Source organism: Chiloscyllium punctatum, chromosome 26 (genome assembly GCF_047496795.1).
Source record: "Chiloscyllium punctatum isolate Juve2018m chromosome 26, sChiPun1.3, whole genome shotgun sequence".
NCBI classification, from domain to species: domain Eukaryota; kingdom Metazoa; phylum Chordata; class Chondrichthyes; order Orectolobiformes; family Hemiscylliidae; genus Chiloscyllium; species Chiloscyllium punctatum.
Window position 1 is genome coordinate 71,140,109 of NC_092764.1, and position 25,141 is coordinate 71,165,249.

Consider the following 25,141-nt stretch of genomic DNA (forward strand, 5'->3'; position numbering starts at 1 on the left):
ATACCAACAGCCCAGATGTAAAACAGGTCTAATACAAGCTGAAATAAACTAAATACTTGACTTTTTCTTTACCAACGGCTCTTTGGCCAACCCATTATATGAACATGACTGTCAGCTCATATAATGATCATAAAGTCAAAGGCATATTGCTAGGAGAAAATGTTAATGCTTCTAAATAGTCCAATGCTGTCCCATATAATTGCCTTTTCCTCTGACCCGGAGGGGAAAAATGGAACATTTTAAAGACACACTTTTCCATGTCCTATCATAAATAGATCTGTTCCCTAATTGCTTTGCATTAGAGCAAGGCAAAGAGAAACAGAGCATTGAAAGAAAATTATGATCAAAGAACATCACTTTAAAAGGTGTTGATAATGTTAAAGTAGGGACGGCTGGAAAATAGTGAGAGCTGTACACGTCTCGAGGACATTCGATGGAATGGGTAAAGGGCAAGGTCAACTTAACCCAAAGTAATGAAATTTGCGAAGAAAGAAACGTGGTAAATGCGAAAAGGAAATCCACTGAAGCATGTGGAGGATTAGAGGACCCTATGGTAGAAGTATATTACTTCTTAGAAGTGTGACTGCAGATAAAACCAAGAAGGTTGAACTGCAGAATGCTGTCTTAGATAGCAATAGAGAGTAAATACATTATGATAAATTTGCATGAAATATTCATTAAGCTTTTTGACACAAATTTTACAAAGGACTTTAAAACTGAGTGCTCTTTCTATAAAGTGAATTCCACAGGACAATAATATTCAAGGTAAGAGAAATGCATTTTGAAGCAGGAACTTGAAATACAGTTTTTTCCACCGCAACAAAGAAAGCTAAGAGCAATTTAATTAACACTATAGTGTCTTCACAATAGGACTAGGGAAGGAAAGAGGAAAGAGAAAAAAAACACAAAATCTTGTATTTACATAGCATCTCCCACTTCTTAAAGTGCTGCTCAGCTAATGAATTACTTTTGAAGTGTAGTCTTCAATGTACTCTCATTTCCTTTTTGGGAGTGTGCTGGTAGTTATTGAAGTGCACAAATCCTTGAAATTGTTCTGCGTAGCCACAGTCATGCACATGATGTAAATGCACCAACTTACTTGGGCACTGCACTGGGATTTTCAGGGATGTACGCCAATATAAACTGGCCACTACTGTTACTGTGTTGGAAATGGGACAGCCAATTTGCTCACAGTACGTCTCCTAGAAAAGGCAATACTATATTGGATTGATAATTAGAACTAGCGACATTAGTCAAGGAACAAATATTGGTCACGACACTGCGCAGAACTCCCCTATTCCTCAATGAATCATACCATGGGGCTTTGATGTCCACACCAGAGAGCAGTCTGGGAATGATTAATGACTCATCCAAGACATACCAACAGTTGCTCCAGTTCTACATTGATATGTTAGCGCCATTTTGTACAGTGTGAAACAAGCTGGTGTCAAGGCTTGAATGCACAACGCTCATCCTCTAACCTAACAGTATAATCACTTAATCATGGCTTCCTGTAGGTCAGGCAATAACTAAGGTAATTCAATTGAAAGTGTTGTTATAAGAGAAAAGAGAGCGGTTTAGAATCTCTTTATGCAGAAAGAATGAATAAACACATGAAATAGAGCACATTGCATAGGACTTCAAGGGAACGACTGAGCAGTGGGACTAGTTTCAGTCTTCAAAATTTGTGAGAAGATTTGTAGCTCGGGTGCTCGTTGTTGTGGTTCTGTTTGCCGAGCTGGGAATTTGTGTTTCGTCCCCTGTCTAGGTGACATCCTCAGTGCTTGGGAGCCTCCTGTGAAGCGCTTCTGTGATGCTTCCTCTGGCATTTATAGTGGTTTGCCTCTGCCGCTTCCGGATGTCAGTTCCAGCTGTCCACTGCAGTGGCCGGTAATTGGGTCCAGGTCAATGTGTCTGTTGATGGCACTCATCCACAGATTCTATGCCTCTAGGAATTCCCTGGCTGTTCTCTGTTTGGCTTGTCCCAATCGAATTCATGTTGCTTGTCATCTGAGTGTGTGGCTACTAAGGATAGCTGGTTGTGTCGTTTCGTGGCTAATTGGTATTCACGGATACGGATCGTTAGCTGTCTTCCTGTTTGTCCTATGTAGTGTTTTGTGCAGTCCTTGCATGGGATTTTGTACACTACATTGGTTTTGCTCATGCTGGGTATCGGGTCCTTCGTTCTGGTGAGTTGTTGTCTGAGAGTGGCTGTTGGTTTTTGTGCTGTTATGAGTCCTAGTGGTCGCAGTAGTCTGGGCTGTCAGTTCAGAAATGTTCTTGATGTATGGTAACGTGGCTAGTCCTTTGGGTTGCGGTATGTCCTCATTCCATTGTCTTTCCCTGAGGCATCTGCTGATGAAATTGCGGGGGTATCTGTTTTTGGCGAATACATTGTAGAGGTGTTCTTCTTCCTCTTTTTGCAGTTCTGGTGTACTGAAGTGTGTTGTGGTCCTTTTGAATAGTGTCTTGATGCAACTTCTTTTGTGTGGTTGGGGTGGTTGCTTTCGTAGTTCAGGACTTGGTCTGTGTGTGTGGTTTTCCTGGAAATCTTTGGAGTTAATTCTCCGTTTGGTGCTCTCTGTACCATCACGTCTAGGAATGGGAGTTGGTTGTCCTTTTCTTCCTCTCTCGTGAATCGGATTCCTGTGAGTGTGGTGTTGATGATCCGGTGTGTGTTCTCTATTTCTGTGTTGTTAATGATTACAAAGGTGTCATCCACATATCTGACCGAGAGTTTGGGTTGAATTTGCGGTAAGACCGTTTGTTCTAATCTTTGCATTACCGCTTCTGCTGTGAGTCCAGAGATGGGTGAGCCCATGGGTGTGCTGTTGATCTGTTCATATATTTGGTTGTTAAATGTGAAGTGCGTTGTGAGGCACAGGTCCAGTAGTTTGAGTATGCCGTCTTTGTTGATAGGTTCCCCATATTGTTGTCTGTTCTGTACGTCCAGCAGGTTGACTATTGTTTCTCTGGCTAGGGTTTTGTCGATAGAGCTGAACACTGTACAAACAAATCAACGGCACACCCGTGGGCTCACCCATAATCAGATTCTATCAATAAGCACATCGACCCTGGACCCAATATACCGGCCACTGCAGCGGACAGCTAGAACTGACAACTGGATGCGGCAGATTCAAACCACTACAAATGCCGGAGGAAACATCACAGAAGCGCTTCACAGGAGGCTCCCAAGCACTGAGGATGTCACCTAGACAGGGGACGAAACGTCTGCAACACAAATTCCCAGCTCGGCGAACAGAACCACAACAACTAGTTTCAGTCTATTCCAACAGAGAACCCTTACAATGGGCTAAATGCATTTCTTTCCATCGCGTTAAGTTTCTATTGTTCCAATTTACGCCATCTGAAAACTATAACCAGCTAGCTGCAAAGTATGGAGGGTGCAGCATGAATTGTGAACCTACTGATAAGGCAATGTTCAGATGAACAGCATATATGATATTTTATAAACCTGCACAAAGATAATGTCGTTAAATAATAGCTCACAAAGATTTCAGAAATAATGAATATAGAGTAACATGGAAAGAGTTTGCAGAAACTACTGTGGTATAGCAAACACAACTTAATCAATGAAGGCTCAGTGTAAATGGTGCATTCTCTGCTCTAATCTATTGCCCCTAATGATATTCAATTCACCTCAATCTCTTTTTTAAGACATTGATAGTTGTGCTCAGAGTAGCCAGTATTTCCTATTTTTATTTAGAGTTATAGCAAGATTGTATAAGTCTGATTTTAAAAAAATTAGTTTTCAAAAATCTTAATTCATAAAAGTAACATTCTATGTGAATTTATATTATTTCAAGGTTGAAAAGCGTGAACACCTAAGCATAGTTTTATGGTAAGAGAAAGTGAGAACTGACATTTCGGGCATAAGCCCTTCATCAGGAATTCTGCTCCTTGGATGCTGCCTGACCTGCTGTGCTTTCCCAGCAACACACCCAGTTTTACAGTAACTTGGTGATATCTTTTACAATCCTACATATAGGTACACATACAATGGTACAAATTGTTAAAAACTCCCTGTGCATTTGACTCTCACAATTACTGAATGAGTAAGGAGGAAATAAATGTTCATCCTTGCCCTTAAATTCTCTCCATGAATTTGCTCCGTCTGTCTACCCTCCTCCCATTCTACAACCAGCTGAGATATCATCATTTTTTTCGATGTTTGCCTCTTTGTTAACTGCAATGTTAGGCTAATAATAGCCATGCCTTCAGTTACCTAGACCTTCTGCTTTGGAATGTGCCTCTTGAACCTCTGTCTCTCTTTCCCATCTAAAACATTAATGAAACATGCCTCTTTAACCAAGTCTTTATAACCTGTATCCTGTTTGATAATACTCCTGTGAGAAATGTCAGACTTTTGTATTACAACAGATATTATATAAACATAAGCTGTTGCTGTTATTGTAAAAGAAATATGATAAGATCATTTGCAGCTTTGTATAGACACTAAAGTCCCTGTCTATTTCCCCAGTGACCAATATTTATTGTGTCAGCCTAAATAATGACTATGGACAGACTATTTACAAACAAGTGTGATACTGTTTACACTTGAATGACGGGGGCCAGTGGAATAAGGAACCCTGGCCAATATTCCTTTTCCTAACCCAGAGCTATTGAGGCCTATTATAGTATTCCAAACTGCCCGAGACCAGATAATGTGGCATAAATTCAACTTGGAATCTTCTTGATCTGTGTGGCTAAGCTACCCATGGTCATAACTAATTACGAAAAGCATTTCCTACTTTGAACGCTCTGAAACTGCTTTCCATTGATACACGGAGGAATTCATGTCCTTTGTCTCACCAGGGCTCAGGCCCTTGTCTAGTCGCCTCTACTTCATTCCTCCATATCTCTGTAATTGTCTCTATTCCTACACAAAATCTCACAAATCCTCATTCTCTAACGCTGCCCTCTTAGGTACCTCTCCGCCCTTATAAATGACCACCTTGTCTTGAATTCTCAAAATGCAGCTCACCCCTTTCAAACAGACAGAGTATGAATCTAGATACCCTCCAGCACAAACCAAAGGCAGACAGCAACATTGAGAGAGATTCCAGGTCAGCCAGACGACAGAAAAAAAGTTGGGGCCCTTGCTTTCATTCGCATAGCTCCAGTTTACATCAAGCAGGCAAAAGGTACGTGTTGCCATAGTAACTCAGACTCCCTGAGTGAACTGTAACGCATCACACACTGCAATTTTTCATTACGCTTCAGTGAAGACCTGGGATATTTTTCTAGGAACATGGCACATTTAAGTACATGTTGTTTTTGTTTTGTCACAACTAACTGTCAAGTTTGAGCGAATTTAGATATTCAAAATTGATACATCTAATTTGCCTATTACTTGTCATTTAAATCATCGGGGCAAACATTATTGCAATAGAACGGAAACTATCGTTTTAAAAGACAGATAAAATAGACAGAAAATGAAAATACTGAATTCTCCTTGTCCCACAGATCTTCTTGTCAAATAAAGGTCACCTTAATCCATTCATTATTGACCACTCATCCCTGTGCCCTCAATTAATAGAAGCAAATAAATTTGCTGCAGTAATGTTTAATCACTTTCCTTGAATTAGTGCAATGTAACAATTAAAACACTTTCAATCTCCTATTTGAATTGCAATGCATTATAAGTCTGATCAGACCAAGCTCCATTTCCAGCTAAAAATCTCGTCTTCACAGCTTGTTTTCCTGAATTGGATTTAAAAGCTTTGGATGGAAGAACAAGAAGCAGGGAGTCTTGCAGTGGCAAACTGACTGAATTTTAACATTTCAAAGCTGTTGTTGGGGGAAAAAAAGACATTGGATTAATTTTCTGCCTGTCTCCTGCTGGTATTATACTGGCTCTGGGGGTGACACAGAGGGAAACTGGCTTAAGAATTCAAATCACCATGTCACTGTCTCCTGACATTTCCTAGCAGACAGATGTTGTGGCATAAAATATACCAATAAATGGGTAGGCACAGAGACATTAGAGTGAAATGAGAGAATCACTAATTTATTCCTGCTCCTGACAGAATTGTTAAGGTGGAAAGGAGGCCATTCAGCCCAGATGGCTGTACTAGCTCTGAGTATTTTAAGCTAAAGCCAACGTCCTGTCTTTTCCCATGCCCTTTATGTTGTTTATGTTTAAGCAATCATCCTTTGCCCTCTTGAATGCCTCAGTTTAACCAACCTCCCCCATACTTGCCTTCCAGACCCTATGTTTTGCTCACGTTGCATTTACTCCTTTTGCATAACTCTTTAAATCTGCGCTGCCCAATTCTCAATCTGTTTATGAATGGGGCCACAACCCTCAAAGGACCCTCCCGACTGGGTCCTGCCTCTCTCACCAGACCCATTGAGCAGATACCCTCCTCAAACAGGTGACTCTTGGCCCATTGCTCCTGGATCACATCAGCTCCCTCGATGCCTTCAGTTCAAAGACGACATTCCTCAGGGCACAGGGCCTGACCTAAATGCTGGCTGTCGTCCAATCACAGGCTTGTTTCTCTCCCCTGCTCATTCATGGACCACTCAGGAACAAGCATGGAGCAGAAGCAGCCTGTGATTGACAGAGCAGCTCCTCACCATTTCCTTCAGCCCAAATGATGTGTATTTTGGGCGATTGTGGGCCTTTTGGAGCACATTCACTTGCCATCACCTGACCTTTGAAGCATTGGTGCCTGCAGCAAATACCATTTGTGCCCAGAAACATCAACACTCCTTCAACAGCACCTTCCAAACACACGAGGGCAGTTGCTACATGGGAACATCACCACCTACAAGTTCCCCTCCGAGCCACTCACCATCCTTACCGTGAACGATATCGAAGTTCCTGGGTCCAAATCCTTGACAGAACAGATAGCAAGTAGTCCCAAATCTCACAGCAGTGACAACCTATGACATAAAGAAGAGGGTACTGATTGGTTATTTCTGCTTGGATCACTTGCCAAACATTTGGTACCCTCTTTGTACACAGTATAAATTCTTAATCCCTTTGAAATTTGTTATTCTTGTGGATCCTGTCCTGATGGGCGCATAATGAAAAACTTAGGCATCACATCTCTTTTTTAAAGCAGCATTGAAGTTATTTTTCTATTCCTCATGATTTTCCTGTTACTGTGTTTCAATCGTGAATACATAAGGTTCATGGTGCTTGTCCAAAATGTAATGCTGCCTTTTGCAAAGCTGAAACTGCTTTCTAATTAATAGAACAGGTTTAAATCTCGATAGAGATTTGATGCTAAATTTACTCAGCTTTATCAGCAACTATACTGCAAACACTTTGAAACTGGGCAACAAAACAAAGTCTTCGGAGAAGTCAATTCTCACATTTCCCTTTCAAAATGTGATCTAATTCTGATGAAATAAAGCTAGTTTGCCAAGTAATGTTCTTTCTGCTTAAATAGGTTTTCCTAAAATGCAAGCAAAAATGACCATTTCCTCAAGATTGTTCTATAGCCAGAGTATTAATTACTAATTTAAAAGTAAACCGAGAACACATTTAAAATTTTTTTTTGTCCTTCTCAGTGACAGAGGTTGAGAGCTTGGAAGGTCCTGTCGAATGTTGCTGGGTGTTGATAGTATTTACTGCTGGCACCAGTGGTCAAAAAGTATAGGGGGAACCTGACCCCACAAGTCCCCAAAATATCCTGAAATGTTCACTGCTCTTCTCAAGACTGAAAGAAGTGACAGAGTTGTGAACACAGACCATTCCATCACACAAACCAGTTTTTCATCCATTGTTGGGATATCTGGTCGGCATGGACGGGTTGGACTGAAGGATCTGTTTCCATGCTGTACATCTCTATGACTCCATCTATACTTCCTGCTGCTTCAGAAAAGCAGCTAACATAATCGAAGATCCCTCCCACCCCACATTCAACTCTCTTCTACCCTCTTCCATCAGGCAGAAGACATAAAGGTTCGTATATCCACATACAAACTGATTCAAGAACAGCTTCTTCTTGATGTTACCAAACTTTCGAAGGACCTCTTTAATGTTAATGTTGATCTCTCTCTACACCTTTTCAACAGTTGTAATATTGTATCCTGCATCTGTGTTGTTACCCTGATGTAGTTACATAGAGCAATCTGCTTGTAAAAAGCACATATAACAACACTTTTCACTGTATTTTGGTACATATGACAGTAACGAATCAAACTTAATCGAGTGGAGAAAAGGGGGCAACGCAAGTTGTAGGAAAGGAAATGGTGGTCCAATTTCAAAGACTGCAACAATTTGAACAAAAGTTTACTTGGTGCTCAATGGTGAATAACTGAGCAACATTCAGTCTTTTGACAAACAGAATTGCCTAGAGGATAAATGCTTGGATTAGGAATGTCATCTAGCACACGGATACATGTGGAGGTCAGTTAGCTAAGTTGGCTGGAAGACTGATTAGCAATGTAGAGTGGTGCCTATCGCTCAATTCCCCCACTGGCTGAGGTTACAGTTAAGGTCCCACCTACTCAAACCTGCCCCTTGCCTTGCCCCTCAGGTTAAGCTCGGCAGTAGCTGTCACTCTCTAATGAACAGTACAGCACAGTACAGACTCTTTGGCCCTTGATGTTGTGCCAACCTTTTGTCCTATTCTAAGATCAGTCTAACCTACGTACTCTACATTTTACCATCATTCAGTCGCTTAAATGTCCCTAAGTTATCTGACTCTACCACTACTCTGGCAGTGCATTCCATGCACCTACCAGTGTGTGTGTAAGGATCCTACTTCTGTTATCTCCCGTAAACCTTCCTCCAATCATCTTAAAATAATGCCCCCTCGTGATAGCCATTTCCAGCCTAGAAAAAAAAGTCTCTGGCTATCACTCTATCCATGCCTCTCAGCATCTTGTGGACCTCTACCAAGTCACCTCCTTTACTCCAATGAGAAAGGTCCTAGCTCCCTCAACCTTACTTCATAAGACATGCCCTCCAGTCCAGGGAGTATCCTGGTAAATCTCCTCTGCACCCTCTCAAAAGCTTCCACATCCATCCTATAATGAGGCAACCTGAACTGAACACAATATTCCAAGTGTGATCTCACCAGGGCTTTATACAGCTGCAGCATAATTTCGCAGCTCTTAAACTCGAACTCCTGCTAATGAAAGCCAACACACCATATGCCTTCTTTACCACTCTATCAACTTGTGTGGCAGCTTTGAGGGAACTATGGACATGGACCCTAAGATCCCTCTATTCCTCCATACTGCCAAGAATCCTGTATTCTGCATTCAAAGTCAACATTCCAAAATTAATTAATTCACACTTTTCCAAGTCGAACTCCATCCGCCACTTCTCAGCCCAGTCCTGTATCCTGTCAATATCCCATTGCAACCTACAACAGCCCTCCATACCATCCACCACTTCACCAACCTTTATGTCATCGGCAAACTTAATAACCCACTCTTCCACTTCCTCATCCAATTCTTACATTGCAAGTGAATGGAAAGGGGTTCCTTAACTTGGAATTACCTAGAAGGGTCTGAATGGAAAGCTGTCCAATTTGCACTCTGTATCATGGAAGGCATTGCAATTGGAATTCACTAAGCTCAAAGTAAATTTAAACAGATCACTACACTTGGAATTCCTTACAAAGTAAATGGCAAGGCATTTGAACACTAGGAACCCTTAAATGAAGAGGAATCAGAAGGAGTTTGAATCTGTGGAATCTTATAACATTATTTAACAGGCAAGTATCTTGAAAATAAAATGTGGTCTACTTGCTTTGCATGTGGTATACCTGCCTTTATTTGTTGAGGCATAGAGTTTAAGTGTAGGCAGGTTGTGTTGAAACTATATAAAACGTTGGTTAGGCCACAGCAAGATTATAGTGAGCAGTTCCTGAATCCACTTTATAAGAGGCATATGATAGAACTAGACAAGATGTCGAGGTAATTTACCAAGATGCTGCCTGAGCTGGAGAGTTTTAGTTATGAAGAAAGGATGAACAGACTGGGGTTGCTTTCCTGACAGCAGAGGAGATTGAGAGGAGATAAGATTGAGATGTATAAAATTTTGAGGGGAATAGATCTGGTAGACTGGAAGAAAGCTTTCTGTTTAACGGAGAGATTAATGACCAGGGTGCATAGATTTAATGCAAGGGGCCAAAGATGTCGAGATGTGAGGAAAATATTTTTAGCCAAAGGGTTGTGGGAACCTGAAACTTCCTGCCTGTAAGAAACCCTCATGCATTTTAGTAGTATTTAGATGTGCACTTGTAATGCTGAGACATACTAGTCTATGGGCCAAGTTATGGAAAAACATATTAGAACTCTAGCTGATTCCATCTTAGACTCTGAGGATGAGGGATTGCTTTATTGTCCCCTACAGGTGGTTCTCTCATTTATGGCTGTGCCCCTGCAGAGAGGCAACACTCTATTACCCAATGTGCAGGGCTGAAATTATTCAGTAAGGATTCGCTGAGAGTAGCTCCTGAGCAGCAAAATGAGTGATGTATAAGTAATGTCAGATCACATGGATTTGGAGCCCAAGTCTATAAGATTTCAGAAGAAGGTCCTCTCTCACTGTGCCTAGGAAATAGTTATGTCTAATAAAGCCAGTCTTCCCCAGTGAATCCTTTATCCTGAGAATCTAAGGTGGAATAAGTCAGAGCTCCAATGCTTCCACTGGTTAAGAGTTTTAATTACAATCTCATTTCCGATCTAGATTCTGAAATGTTATTTGTGGCTTTTCAGGGCATGCAATCTCGTTCACTTAAGAGTGAGAACCTCCCATCATTACAAAAAATGAAAACTGAGGAACTCAAGTTGGACTGCATGCCAATCTAGGATATCTGGTCGGCATGGACAAGTTGGACTTAATGGTCTGTTTCTACACTGTACGACTCTTTGACTCTATGGTGGGTCATCGCACCAAACAGGATTCCCACTTTTGTTTGTTATCTCAAGACTGGAGGTTGTTGTTTGCATGGTTGGGTGAAATAATAAAAGGCTTGTCTATCGTCAAGACTGTGGTTTTATTTTGGCACTTCTTAGAAACTATGGAGAGAAACAGGAGAGTTGTTTCGAAAGCAGGGATTTTCAAGGCTGACTGCATGTTTTCAAAGTCAGGAAATTGGTAGCTTTTGGGAACCCTGTTTGCATATCTATGGATTCAAGCAATGTGCAGATGAACTGGAGCCAAGAAGTGGTTAACAATCAAAGCTGAATATTTTGTCATTGTTCACAAACCATCAATGATGATTGCGATAGCAAGATGGTTGGTTATCCGATGGCTGGGGTTGAGAAGTTTTGGAAAACTGGAACAGAAACCTGCAGCTTTGCGTAGCCAAAAATATGCAGACACAGTTTCTGAATGATAAGGAAACCAGCTTGTGGTTGTGTCAGTGAACCAGCACATTGTGTCTTGCAAAAATGGAGCATTCAGCAAAAGAACAGCAGAGGAGAAATTTTCTGGTCAGCAAGCAACCCTGTGTCTGTGTGGGTTTCCTCCAGGTGCTCTGGTTTCCTCCCACAGTTCAAAGATGTGCTGGTTAGTTGGATTGGCCATGCTTAATTGTCCATAGTGTCTAAGGTCATGCAGGCTAGGTGGGTTAGCCATGGGGAACAAAGACTACAAAATTACAGTTTTCCCTCTGCACATGGTCCCTCACACCGCTCTCCATTTATGTCTGCCTGTGTGTAAGGGAGAGTTTGAGGGGTTGAGAGCTTTCATCTGTATAGTTTACTAAAATTAGTTTAATTATTTACCTGTAACTATAATCTAACTACCTGTAATAGTGATTTCTGTTATGTAGGGAAACCAGGTCCACACTTTCTATAAAGCTGCGCCTGAAAATTAGGTAGTTTAGGATTTTGGGCGTTTCTTTTTAAAAACTCTGAACTTTTGTTATTACTCTGGGAATAACAGGGCTTGACTTACAGTGCACTATTCCTGTGAGGCATGACAGGATTAAGGTACCCACAATTGAGTTCTGTGTCAACAAACACTGTGCAATCTTCAACATGAAAAATGGTTTCAGAGATAAAGCAAGAGCTTAGAGAGGAGAATAGCGTGAGGTGGGAAGGAAATTGAAGAATGTAGGCTCTGGCGATGGACGTAACTCCAGTTAAAGCTTGTGAAGACACTCAGGTTTTCTGAGGTAACTTGGTTGCATGATTTGAACATTTCAGCTAATATCCTGACCAACATTCCACACTCAGCCAATACTACTGTACATGCTAGCCATTTAATCATCCAATTCCTGTCTGTGGAATCTTCCTTTTAGGCAATGTATTTGTTTGCATGTCAACATTGACCGCCACTCAAAATGTATTCATTGCATGTGTAATACTTGGAAAGATTTTTAAGAGATCCAGCTCTGAACTGTATAAAGGTATTTCTGTAACATCCAAATCTCTCAACCTTCAACTTTTGTAAAACAATCCTTCCACCCTCCCTGCACAAGAAACAGATTCCCCAATTCCAGGCTTCTGCCTCATAACACAGCTGCAACTACTGGCCTGCTTGCCAGCTGCCTTTCATTTGGCATTGAAATCCTCATCCCTTTGGAGTTGTCTGTCCTAGCATCCTTCCAATAAAATATCCATCCGCATACTCTTAAATCCGAATGTTACAGAACTCCCCGCAAAAGGCTTGCCTGGTTGTTTCCTGCCAAAATGGTTCGAGCTTCTTAAACCATATGTGTTCTTTTCCACCTTTAGGTCTTTGCACTTTCCCGGGATTATCCAGAATAAAGGTCAATCGCTTCTCTGGCCTCCTTCCAAGCCAGTCTTTTGCTCCAATGTCTAGAGTGTACATCTGATTTTTTTTTTAAATCTTAAAAATCCAGTTAGTTATTTTTTAATCTTGAATTTTTTCCTTCTCCTCTTCATCTCCCTCACTCCAGTTCTTCTATTCTCCTTTTTTGACTTCATCTACATGCCACATCTTGGCAACATCATCCATAGCCATGGAGTTGTACATGTGCTGATAAGACCTATACCTGATCCTGAACCACCAACTCCCCACCCCTCACTCCACGTCCAAGGCAGAAGGTTAGCAAAAAAAGCCTTTGTCCAAATGAATACTAGCCAATACGGGGGAAAAATAATTCAGTTATAGCAGAAACTTCTCACCCTGGCTCAATTCCATCACTCCACCAGTTTATACAGGCTGAACTTGAAAGTGTGCAATCTTGTTATCTTTTTGACTCTAAGATCCCAGGAACATTAGAAACATCAGTAGGCCATATGATCCCTTAAACCTGCTCCAACATAAGATAAGATTGTATAATAAAGAGAAAATGCTGCGGATGCTGGAAATCTGAAACATGGAGAATACTGGAGAAACTCAGCAGGTCTAGCAGCATCTGCGGAGACAGAAACAGAGTCTGGCAGAAATCTGTTTCTCTTGTCACAGATGCTGCCAGATCTGCTGAGTTTCTCCAGTATTCTCTATTTGTTTCAAATAAGATCACAAATGATCAGCATTAAATCCATATTCCTTCACCTCCCCTAAATTATCTCGATTTCTTTTGTGTCCAAAAATCTAGCAATCTTAGTCTGAAATATACTCAATGATGCAGTATTTATAATCCTTTGAAGAATGAACTTTATTGATTCATAGCCCTCCAGGTGAAGATGTTTCTTAGCAATTTAACCTAAATGGTTGACAACATATCCTGAAGCAATAAAAATGGAAGCAGCCCCATCCTGTCAAGTCTTATTACAATTCAATAGATTCCAGTGAGATCAACATTCACTCTTCTAAACTCTCGTGAATATTGGCATATTCTATTCAATTGCTCCTCATTAACCATATTTCTTAATCTGACAAGTTATTGTCCCTCTAAAACAAGTATATCCTTACTTGGATAAGAAGGCCCAAACAGAAAAAGCTGCTTGAGCCATGCTTTTACCAAATCCCTTTAAAATTGCAAGAATACTTCTGTATTCTTACATTCCAAACCTCTCAGACCATCAGAACATTTGCATAGCACAATCAACATTTCAGATCCATCACTATTTTAAAACTAATGGAATAACAGTCACTAGCCCAAAGTGCTCCCCCACTGACACCTCACTCACCCGCCCTGCCTTATTTCCTAAGAGTAGGTCAAGTTTTGTACCTTCTCTAGTAGGTACATCCATATACTGAATCAGTTAAATTTTCTTGTCAAATCCCTTAACACTATGGCAATCCTATTCTATGTTTGGAAAGTTAAAATTCCCTCCTATAACTACCCTATTATTCTTACAGATAACTGAAATCTTCTACAAATTTGTTTCTCAATTTTCCATTGTCTATTGGGGAGTCTATAGTACAATCCCAATAAGGTGATCATCCCTTTCTTATTTCTCAGTTCCACTCAAATAACTTCCCTGGACGTATCCCCCAGAATATCCTCCCTAATTGGAGCTGTAATGTTATCCTAGATCAAAAACTCCACTCCCCTGCTCTCTTGCCCCCTTCTATCCTTCCTGTAGCATCTATACCCTGGAACATTAAGCTGCCAGTCCTGCCCATCCCTGTAATTGCTATGATATCTCAGTCCCATGTCCCCAACCATGCCCTGAGTTCATCACCTGTTACGCTTCTTGCATTGAAATAAACACAGTTTAATTTATCAGTCCTATCTCATTCTCTGCTTTGTTCCTGTCTGCCCTGACTGCTTGACTTGCTCATTTTCCCAAGTGCACCTATCTCAGACTGATCTCTTTTCTCACTACCTGCCTGGGTGTGAACCCCCCAACTTCCCCCCGCCTCTCCGAACACCACCATCACCACTAGTTTAAATCCTCCTGAGCATCTTTAGCAAATCCTCCTCCCCTTTATCAGCTCCTCAGCCACTTATTGATCTACTCTATCCTGCTATTTCTCACTGGCAAATGGCACTGGGCATAATCCAGATATCACTACCCTTGAGGACCTCCTTTTTAAATTTCTGCCTAACTTCCTATATCTTCTCCTCAGAATCTCACCTTTTCCTCTTCCTATGCAGTTAGTTCCAATATGTACAATAGCCTCCTGTTGTTCCCTCTCCACTTTCAGAATATTCTGCACTCTGAGATATCTTTTGATGCTGGCACCAGGGAGGCAACACACCATTGTGATGTATCGCTGTCGATCACAGAAATTTCTGTCCTTGCCTCTGGAGAGAGAGTCCCCTATTACCATCAGTCACTTGGAACCTGATGTACCTTTTGTTACATTAGAGCCAGTCTCGGTACCAACGAACAAAGAGAACAAAGAAAATTTACAGCCCAGGAACAGGTCCTTCGGCCCTCCAAGCCTGAGCTGATCCAAATGTACTGTCTAAACCTGCCGGTCAATTCCTAAGCATTTGTATCCCTCTCCTCCCCACCTACCCATGCATCTGTCCAGACGCATCTTAAATGAATCTACCGTGCCTGCCTCTACCACCTCTGCTGGCAACATGTTCCAAACGCCCACCACCTACCACCATAAACCTGCTGTCAGTGCAACATTCCCTTGAGATTCCATCACCCCCTACATTTTCCAAAACAGCATACTTGATTGAGATCGGGATAGTTACAGGAGACTCCTGCACTACCTGCCATCCTCTCCTCCCTTTCCTGGAGATAACCCATCTACCTGACTGTATCTGCGGTTTTTCTCCCTTCCTGCAACTGCCATCCATCATGCCCCAGCTCCTGTAAATTCCTCATTACTTCTAATTGCTGTTCCTACCGATTCATGTGGTCCAGTAGGATTCACAACCAAACATGCTTCCTGCAGGCATAATCATCAATAACATGGAAACTCTCCCTAATCTCCCATACCTGACCAGAAGAGCACACCACTCAGCTAAATGTCATCTTTGCACCTTAACAATCAACAGACCCAGAAAACAGCCCAGTCCTACTGCTATAAAAACACTGTCCCAGGCTAACTTAGCATCTACATTTTATATGTTTAAAGTTTATTCAAGAGACAGACTTTAATAAAAACATATATAATCAGAGAAGAACCACTCTATCACTTGTAGATTTACAAAGAAGAAGTGAAGCTACACTATAAAAACTAGCTACTTAGCTGCTCCCATGTTCTGAGCTCCCACACACAGGGTTTCTCCAAAGTCAGGTGTAAATTTCGCTGTTTATTTTTCTTAGATGAACTCCAATGTCCAGAAATACTTGAAACTAAATGGCAGAGGCAGTTTGCTGTGCAAGTTCATAGCTGGATCAGGCAGTTATGTAGGTTTATTTCTCGGTTTGATTCACTTTCCATGTGGTCACACCCTAGTCTCTCTTCCTCCTTTTTAAAGCGCTGCTGTTTTGATTTTTTTTTCTCCCCAAAGTTCCAAAACAATGCAACAGCTTATAAAATAGTAATTGCTGCTTCTAGAATTCGAGGAAATCAGCTTCAACACTGAAAATACCTCAAAAAAAAGGAGCAGCTCTTAAAGCCACAACTTATTTCTGTCCTCCATCTTGGATTAGAGAGAGAGAGAGAGAGAGTGAGAGTGTGCGTGTGTATGAGAGACAGTGTTTAAAAGGATAGACCAGATCTAAAATTTGAAGTTCTAAATTGGAGGAAGGCCAATTTTGATGGTTGTAGGCAAGAACTTTCAAAGGGAAAAGTGAGGACTGCAGATGCTGGAGATCAGAGCTGAAAAATGTGTTGCTGGAAAAGCACAGCAGGTCAGGCAGCATCAAAGGAGCAGGAGAATCGATGTTTCGGGCATAAGCCCTTCTTTCAGGAATGAGGAGGGTGTGCCAAGATAAAAGGTAGGGAGGAGGGACTTGGGGGAGGGGCGTTGGGAATGCGATAGGTGGAAGGAGGTTAAGGTGAGGGTGATAGGCCAGAGAGGTCAGGAAGATGATTGCAGGTCAAGAAGGCGGTGCTGAGTCCGAGTGTTGGGACTGAGATAAGGTGGGGCGAGGGGAAATGAGAAAGCTGGAGAAATCTGAATTCATCCCTTATGGTTGGAGGGTTCCTAGGTGGAAGATGAGGCGCTCTTCCTCCAGGCATCATGTTGCCATGGTCTGGCAATGAGGAGGCCAAGGACCTGCATGTCCTTGGCAGAGTGGGAGGGGGAGTTAAAGTGTTCAGCCACGGGGCGGTTGGGTTGGTTTGTGCGGGTGTCCCAGAGGTGTTCTCTGAAACGTTCCGCAAGTAGGCGGCCTATCTCCCCAATGTATAGGAGGCCACATCGGGTGCAGCGGATTCAGTAAATGGTGTGTGTGGAGGTGCAGGTGAATTTGTGACGGAACTTTCAAAGGTTGATTGAGGTTGGATGTTTGCAGATACAGGGATGGCTGGAAAATGGGACGCCTTTAAAAATGACATAACAAGAGTTCTAGAAACAGCATGTTCTTATTAGGGTGAAGGGCAAATTTGATAGGTGCAGGGATCGCTGGGTGACTAGAGAAATTGTGGTTTTGGTCAAGAATAAGGAGGAAGCATATGTCAGGTATAGACAGCAAAGATTGAGTAAATCCGTAGAAAAGTATAAAGGTAGTAGAAGTTTATGTAAGAGAGAAATCAGGAGGGCAAAAGGGGACAAGATAACTTTGGCAAATAGGGTTAAAGTGAATCCAAAGGGATTCTGTAAATATATTAAAGTCAAAGAAGTAACTAGGGAGAGAATAGAGCCTCTTAAAAGATCAGCAAGGCTGTCTATATATGGAACTGCAGAAGATGGGGGAAGATATTAAACGGGTACTTTGCATCAGTGTTTACTGTGGAGGAGGATATGTAGGGTAGAGAAATAAAAATGTTCACTTTACAGAGGAGGTGCTGGATCTGACCAGGTGTACCCTAGAACTCTATGGGAAGCTAGGGAAGTGATTGCTGGGCCCCTTGCTGAGATATTTGTATCATCAATAGCCACAGGTGAGGTGTCAGGCGACTGGAGGTTGGCTAATGTGATGTCAATATTTAAGAAAGGTGGTCAGGGAACGCCAGGGAACTATAGACTAGTGAGCTTGACATCAGTGATAGTGGGCAAGTTATTGGAGGGAATCCTGAGGGGTAGGATTTATATATACTTTTAAAGGTAAGAACTGATTAAGGATAGTCAACAAGGCTTTGTGTGTTGCAAATCATGTCTCACAAACTTGATTGAGTTTTTTGAAGAAGGAATAAAAAGGATTGATGAGAGCAGAGCAGTGGACGTGATCTATATGGACTTCAGCAAGGTACTCAATAAGGTTCCTCCTGGTAGACTGCTTAGCAAGGTTTGACCACATGGAATAAAGGGTACAAGACTGGCTTGAAGGTAGAAGATGAAGGTGATGGTGGAAAGTTGCTTTTCAGACTAGAGGCCTGTGACCCAGTGGTGTGCCACAAAGATTGGTGCTTCATTTACTGCCTTTTGTCATTTGTATAAATGATTTGGATGTGAACATCGGAGGTATAGGTAGTTAGTTTGCAGATGACACCAAAATTGGAGGTGCAATGGACAGCGAAGAAATTTACCTCAGATTACAAGGGGTTCTTGATCAGATGGGCCAATGGGCCAAGAAGTGGCAAATGGAGTTTCATTTAGATAAATGTGAAATCCTGCATTTTGGAAAAACAAATCAGAGCATGATTTATACAATTAATGACAAGGTCTTAAGGAGTGTTGTCGAACAAAGAGACCTTGGAGTGCAGGTTCATAGTTCTTTGAAAGTGAAGTTGCAGGTAGACAAGATAGTGAAGGTATACATTTGGTATACTTTCCTTTACTGGTCAATGCATTGAATATTGGCGTTGGGAGGTCATGTTGCAGCTGTACAGGCTATTGGTTCGGGCGCTTTTGAAATAGCGCATAAAATTCTGGTTTCCCTGCTATAGGAAAGATATTGTGAAAGAGTTCAGAAAAGATTTACGAGGCTGTTACCAGAGTTGGAGCGTTTGAATTATTGGCTGGGGCTATTTTCCCTGGTGTGTTGGAGGCTGAGGGATGACCATATATCGAGGTTTCTAAAATCAGGAGGGGCATGGATAGGCTGAATAGACAAGGTCTTTTCCCCAGAGTGGGAAAGTCCAAAACCAGAGGGCATAGGTTTAAGGTGAGAGGGGAAAGATTTAAAAGGGACTTACAGGCAACATTTTAATACAGTGGATGGTGTGTATGGAATGAGCTGCCAGAGGAAATGGTGGAGGCTGGTACAATTACAACATTTAAAAGCCATCTGGATGGGTATATGAATAGGAAAGGTTTAGAAGGATATGGGCCAAATGCTGGCAAATAAGAGTAGATTTATTTAGGATATCTGGTCAGCATGGACGAGGTGGTCTGAAGGTTCTGTTTTCACGCTGTACAGCCCAACGCCTCGATGACTCAAAATATTAACTCGGTTGTCTCGCCACAGATACTGCCAGACCTTCTGGGTTTCTCCAGCAGTTTCTGTTTTTGTTTCAGATTTCCAGCATTTGTTTTAATATAGCATTTGCTTTCCTGACTGGCTGACTTCTGAGGATTCATGTGCAAAGATACCGAAACCCCCCTGGATCTCACACTTCTAACCCTTTAAAAAGTACCAAAGATAACGTTGAGAACATTCATTTGGTTTCACTCAAAATCAGCTTTTCAGCACTTTGTGTCCATGCACATCAAGCATTGCCAAGGCTACCACTACACTGGTGTGCACTGCATTCCTGACATAGAATCATAGAATCTCTCCAGCGTGGAAGCAGGCCAGTTGGCCCATTGTGTCCACTGACCCTCCAAAAAGCATCTCATTCAGAGCCACCCCCCCTATACCTGTAACCCTGCATTTCTTATGGCTAATCTACCTAGCTTGCATACCCCTGGACATGATGGGCAATTTAGCACGGTCAATCCACCTACCTGTGGGAAAAAAACCGGAGCACCCAGAGGAAACTAATTCAGACACGGGGAGAATGTGCAAATTCCACACAGACAGTTGCCTGAGGTTGGAATTGAACACAGGTTCTTGGCACTGTGAGGCAGCAGTGCTAACCACTGTGCCACCATGCTGCCTTAATATATGATATGTTAGGACACATGACATCCCATATACTAAATTGGTATGAAGAAGGAATGCTAGATATGCAGCACAGTTCAAGGTCGAAATCGCTTAGATTGCAGAACAGACAAGTAATTGTGTAGCAGCTAAATAACTCAAGATATCAGAGGAAACTGTTAGAGCTAGAAGTAGCTCTCTATGCATCTTAGGCAGATGCCCAAGAATGAACATGCAATCGGAGGGCAGTCTAGCATGTGGCCACAGTCAGAAAATTAAATTGCAAAGTGTGTCAATGAAAGCTTTGAGAGTGGACTGTTATTTTCTCACAGATCTGTTTGAATCTTCATACAGAATCAAACAAGAAAATTAGGCATTATAGATTTCAAAGCCTGCCCTACATGGTGTAACGGGTTTCGAAGATAAACCACTTTGTGCTGTGACTGAAGTTTTTTTTATTCATTTACCTGATGAGGGCACTGCTGCCTGGGCCAGCATTCATTACCCAGCCTAATTGCTCAGATTGCTAAAAGTCAATCATTTTATTATGGATCTGGAGTCAATTATAGGCCAGTCCAGGTAAGGTTTCCTTTCCTAAAGGGCATTAATGAACCAGTTGGGTTTTTCCTAATAAACTGCATGGTTTCACGTAATCCTTAGATTCTTAATTCTAGATTTTTATTGAATTCAAACTCCAGGATTCAAACCTGGCTCTCCGGAACATTACCTGGGTCTCTGGATTAACAGTCCAGTGATAATACCACTAGGGTATCACTTACCCTTGTTAGAATTCCAGATGATAAATTTTGCATCCTTTCCTAGAAGGATGTGATGACAGGTTTAATCACATGTAAGCAGTTTAGAATCAAACATCAATAGAAAAATGGATACAGATAGTCTGTAATGGGAATATGAATTTCAAGATATCATTTGGTGGCAAGGTTGTAGAGAAACTATTGTTAGTGAAAACAACTAGCCATGAAATGAGTAGAATCAGATTGCCCTGTTGTGACGTTTGATATGACATTTAGGTCAATGCTGATATTCAAAAGAAAAGCTTTTGCAAGAGAACAATTCTGAAAAGGACTAGTTATCCATTTTATGACTAACATTGAGTGGATGAAGTTGGCTTGGAAACATGCTGAGGAAAGTTTGATGTTTCTGAACAGGGCAATTAAAAAAAAAAGCCTTCTCATCTGGGACATAGTTAAAATGCACATTGTTGAGAATATTGTGGAAGTTAGTTTGCCAAACAGTGACATTGCTGGTAGTCTAACCAGCCTTCGCCAGCCAGTGGATATTTCTTTAAGTGAGCCCTTCAAAGATAGCAAGAGAAAAAAGGTGGAATGAGAACTGAGTGGAGGAAAGACATTCATTGTGGGAAGCAGCTTAAGGGCAATAACGTCAGCAATCCTGAATGGGTTAAAGGGGCCAGAAGTAAAATCGAATGGACGTTGTCATCAATTCGCTCCAGAAATATGGGGTTTCTAATGCACTTGACAGTAGAGACGGACTAATACAGCTGATGACAATGTGATGATGTTGACTAATATAATTCAATCAAGAAGCAAATCAGGAGAAATTATTTGGTTGAGAAGATGAAGAGGAGGATGATTTTTATGGATTTCAGTATACATTCAGGGCATGCTATACTACAACGTGGGATTCTTTCCCGCACTGTGAAAAAAGTTGAATGAAATTGTATGAATTTGTATGCGCAGCTTAGGTTTTTGACAAGTTTGATAGTGATGAATTTAGTGTATAGTGTTATGTATGTCTCCATGGAAATAAATATTTTATAAATAATGATTTTATAATAAAAATACATTCTGGCTCATTTTTAACTACATTTGGTGGCAGGTTGACAGGAGCCAGTCTTTTACTGGCAACTCTGTGATAATATCGCTAAAGTTAGTTTACAAAACAGTGACATTGCTGGTGATCTAACTAGCTTTGCTCAGCCAGTGGAGGTTCCTTTAGGTAAGCCCTTCAAAGATAGCAAAAGAAAATGACAGAATGTTGATAGTGAGACAATCGAAAAAGATGGAACACCATTCTTCCTCAAAACCCCTTAACAATTTCATTCGTGTAAAAACCCTTTGGTTTTTTTGGATAATTTTTGGATAAAATTTAGTGTCAAAAACTCAAGTTTTACAGAAGTAGATATGGTCAGTCAACCTCTGAAATTTCAACAATTAGCACTAGGGACACGGGTTTGATTCCGGCCTTGGGCGACTGTCTGTGTGGAGTTTGCATATTCTCCCCGTGTCTGTGTGGGTTTCCTCTAGGTGCTCCGGTTTCCTCCTACAGTCCAAAGATGTGCAGGTCAGGTGAACTGACTATGCTAAATTGCCCAGAGTGTTAGGTGTATTAGTCAGGGGTAAATATATAGTAGGGGAATGGGTCTGGGTGGGCTACTCTTCAGAGGGTCGGTGTGACTTGCTGGGCTGAAGGGCCTGTTTCCATACTGCAGGGAATCTAATCTACCTCTGAAAATGGGACTTGATTTCTGTGCAAAATGAAAAACATGAATGAGAGAATTTGTGGTTCAGTGGCAGTATCCGTGCCTCTGTACCAGGAGGCCTGGGTTCAAGTCTCTCCTGCTTCAGAGCGGTGTAAAAATTGGGTCATTGGAAAATATCTATAAAACATGATTGGCTGTCGATGCAAGGGGACATTTCTTATGTTCAGTCTGCTCTGTGTGGGAGTGTCTTAAACTCTCACAAAAGGCTTCAAAAGCCTCCTTAGTCCTCTGTGCCAATTGTGACCTAACAATTATCTTTCAGCGGAATAAGTGAGGCTAACACCTAGTGCAAGTATTGTCTTGAACATGTGTTTGTCATTTCACAGACTGGATATAGGTCTGAAACCACAGGTTAGTGTCAAAAGCAGGGCCATTTTATGTGCCACAATCTGCATTTGTTTTTTTTAAATCCTTCCTACCAAAGTGGATAAGTTCACAATTTCCAATTTTACTCAGGGTAAGATAAGGCAGAAACATAGAATAAGGAAGGAACACTATAAGAAGCCTACAGCAATATAGAAAATGAAGTGAAGAAGTAACTTAGGAAATCAAAGGGGATACGAGAAATGCTGGATTTTCCTTAATTTTACCAATTAAAAAAGGTTTTGACAGGACGTGAAGAGCAAGAGGACAACTAAGGAAAGGGTTGGATCCATCAGAGATTTACATAATAATGGATGGATTATGGATGCAGAAGATGTGGGCATGGTTCTTAATGAGCATTTTGTCTCGGTCTTCACAAAAGGAGAAGGACGATGCATCCTCGTTGCAGAGGAGCAACATGAAATATTAGATGCAATAAGCAGAATGAGAAGGGAAATACTGGAGGGACTGACCTCCCTTAAGGTGGATAATCACTGGGGCTGGAACAATTGTATCCTCAATTGTTAAAGGACATCAGAGAGGAAAATGGTGTGCGGACCATTTTCTAAACCTCAGATGAGGTACCAGAGAATGGGAGATTTGCAAATATTGGACCACTATTCATAAAGGATGTGAGGGACAGGCCAAGTAGTTAAAGACTGGTCAGTCTGACTTCCATAGTAGCAAATCACAGTGTACACCACCACAAATAGACTTGAGATGGAATACCCTGAGGCCTTGTTTGTCATAGCCAGTGACTTTAACCGGGCCAACCTCAACAGTTTGCTACCAAAGTACCATCAGTTTTCTCCTGTGCCACCAGATGTCCAAACATCCTTAACTATCGCTACACACATACATCAAGGATACGTACTGCTCTTCCCTCTGCCTACATTTTGGAAAACCAGATTATAACACTGTGCTCCTTCCAGCTTACAAGCAGAAACAGTACAGAAAGTTGCACAATGCTGGTCTGAGCCAGTGCATGCACAGAGTTAGTGGACTGGGCCATATCCAAGAACTCCGTGGCCAACCTAAATGAGTATGCAACTAGTGTCACAGCCTTCATTACTAAGTGTGTAGAAGACTGCATACCAAAGAAGTTAAAAGGAGCCTTCCACCTCCTTCAAAGTTTTACCTGCACTTCCACACGTCATTTACTGTATCCATTGCTCCAGATGTGATCTCCTCTACATTGGGGAGGCAGAACACTTCAATGAACATCTCCGGGACACCCGCACCAACCAACCCCACCACTCCATTGCCAAACACTTCAAACTCCCCCTCCCACTCCGCCAAGTACATGCAGGTCGTGGAGCTCTTCCATTGCCAAACCCTAACCACCTGTCACTTGGAGGAACAGCACCTCATCTTCTGCCTTGGGATCCTCCAACCACATGGCATCAATGTGGATTTCAGCAGTTTCTTCATTTCCCCTACCCCCATTTTATCCAACCTTCCAACTCAGTACCGCCCTCATGATCTGTCCTACCTGTCCATCTTCTTTCCCACCTACCCACTCCACCCTCCTTTCTGACTTATCACCATTACCCCCACCTTCACCTACTATTGAACTCTCAGTTATCTTCCCTCCAGCCCCACCCCCCACCCATTTACCTTGGGTCATAAGTCTCATTCCTGATGAAGGGCTTTTGCCTGAAACATCGATTCTCCTGCTTCTCGGATGCTGCCTGACCTGCTGTGCTTCTCCAGCACCACACTCTCGACTCAGACTTATTGACCACAGCTCTGCCTTCAACACTAATTGCAACCAAACCCATCTCCATATTGACACCTAGGACTCTGCTCCACCCTCTGTAACTAGATCCTGGACTTCCTGACCCAAACAATAAGTGACAACACCTCCACCATCATAATCCTCAACACCGGTACTCCACAAGGCTGCATACTCAGCCCTTAAACTCCTTATATGCTCATGACTGTGTGGCCAAATTTTGCTGTTACTCCATTTACAAGTTTACTGACATTGGTGAGGCCTCTTCTAGAATACTGCGTCCAGTTCTGGTCACCCTGTGGTCAGAAAAGAGGGCTCAGAAAAGATTTACGAGGTTGTTGCCAAGAATGGAGGGATTGTGATATAAAAATAGACTGCTTAGTCTGGGATTTTTTTTCATGTTTCTGGACTGGAGCAGTGAACTTATTGAGGTTTATAAAATAATGAGGGGCATAAATAAGTTGAATGATAAGAGCTTTTCCCTAAGTTGAGGGAGTTCAAACTAGAGAACATATTTTTAAGGTTGAGGCAAAGATGATTTAAAAAAGGACACGGGGCGAATTTTATTTTACACAAAGTGTGGGTTTGTGTGCAGGATGAAATGTCAGAGAAAGTGATGGATG

The 25,141-nt window shown here is 41.8% G+C and overlaps 1 protein-coding gene across 6 annotated transcripts in view; it reads right to left on the minus strand.

Moving 5' to 3' along the window:
• st3gal2 (ST3 beta-galactoside alpha-2,3-sialyltransferase 2) overlaps positions 1-25,141 on the minus strand; it is a 325,477-nt gene that overhangs the window by 198,049 nt on the left and 102,287 nt on the right. For 4 of the 6 annotated variants that reach the window (XM_072547616.1, XM_072547611.1, XM_072547614.1 and 1 more), the window contains one exon: positions 6,831-6,912. The exons of the other annotated variants lie outside the window; for them this stretch is intronic. The gene's annotated coding sequence lies outside the window, so the exon portion shown is untranslated. The remainder of the gene's footprint in view (positions 1-6,830; positions 6,913-25,141) is intronic. 6 annotated transcript variants of the gene reach the window in all.